This window comes from Panthera uncia (genome assembly GCF_023721935.1).
Source record: "Panthera uncia isolate 11264 chromosome B3 unlocalized genomic scaffold, Puncia_PCG_1.0 HiC_scaffold_2, whole genome shotgun sequence".
In the NCBI taxonomy this organism is placed as follows: Eukaryota; Metazoa; Chordata; class Mammalia; order Carnivora; family Felidae; genus Panthera; species Panthera uncia.
The window spans coordinates 4,916,504-4,917,679 of record NW_026057583.1 but is presented as its reverse complement, the minus strand read 5'-3'; the positions used below and the strand labels follow the sequence as shown (position 1 = coordinate 4,917,679).

Here is a 1,176-nt window from a genome sequence, read left to right as displayed (position 1 = left end):
GGGATGATGGATGGAGGGAGGGAGAGAGGAAGGGAAGGAGGGAGGGAGGGAGGGATGGAGGGATGATGGATAGAGGGAGGGAGGGAAGAAGGGAGGGAAAGGGAGGGAGGGGGGAAGGAGGGATGATGGATGGAGGGAGAGAGGGAGGGAGGGAAGGAGGGAGGGAGGGATGATGGATAGAGGGAGGGAGGAAGGGAGGGAAAGGAGGGAGGGAGGGGGCAAGGAGGGATGATGGATGGAGGGAGGGAGGGAGGGAGGGAGGAAAGGAGGGAGGGTTGGATGGATGCTCATGAGGCCTTAACCCTATGGAATGGGCTGAATTTCCTGTAAATCTAAGGGGCCCGCGCTCGTTTGAGGGGGAAGAGTGTGGGGCGAATGGCAGAGGAGGCCCTGAGCCCTAGCACAGTGGCCTTGCTGCACATGCCCAAGCGTGTCCTCACCCCGAGTCCTGCCATGGTGCTGCCGGCCTTGGCCCCGGCCCGTGTGTTCCGAGACAGGGGCCTCTGGGGAGGGCCGGGCACGGGGCCGGCCCTCCTCTGCCAGCCCCCTCCTGGGGGTGGCGGGGTGGGGGGGAGGCCCCTGTAAAGAACCGTGCTCAGAAAAGGCCTTCTGAGGCCGCCTGGGAAAGGAGCCTTGTGTGTGAAGTGACGAAGTGTTTTATGGGGGACGGGAACGATGTCCCCTCGTCATGGCCAGGACCGGAGGGCTCTGATGTTCTCCGGGCCTCCCTGGCTGGAGGGGAACCGGATGGCATAGAAGAAAGACTGTAACTCATGAGTAACATTGTCCCCTCGCTTCTCTACTGGTCTGTAAACTGCCTTTCTTCAAAACCCACCAGAGCCTTCCGTGGTTAGCCCCGTCCCCCTCCCCCGACTCCCCCCTGGGCCCCCAGCGCTCTGGCCCGAGAGCGGAGCCAGGAGGAAGGGCCTGAAGGGAGACAGCAGTCTCTGGCCACCTTCCGGTCTTTAATGAGCTTATTGTATAATCGGAGTGGCTGGAAAAAGCTCTGGGCAGCAGCGTCTGCCTGCAGGGGCCGTGGGGCCGTGGGGATGCGCCCCCTGTGACACACACACAGCAGGCGTGGGGGGTCGTGAGGAGTGAGGGGGGCGGCGGGGAAGTGTGCTCTGGGGGCTGGGCGACCCCCCCCCCCCCCCCCCCCCCCCCCCCCCCCCCCCC

At 64.6% G+C, this 1,176-nt stretch overlaps 1 protein-coding gene across 1 annotated transcript in view; it reads left to right on the top strand.

Moving 5' to 3' along the window:
• Positions 1–1,176, top strand: part of ARNT2 (aryl hydrocarbon receptor nuclear translocator 2) — a 110,227-nt gene that overhangs the window by 98,333 nt on the left and 10,718 nt on the right. The window lies entirely within an intron of this gene.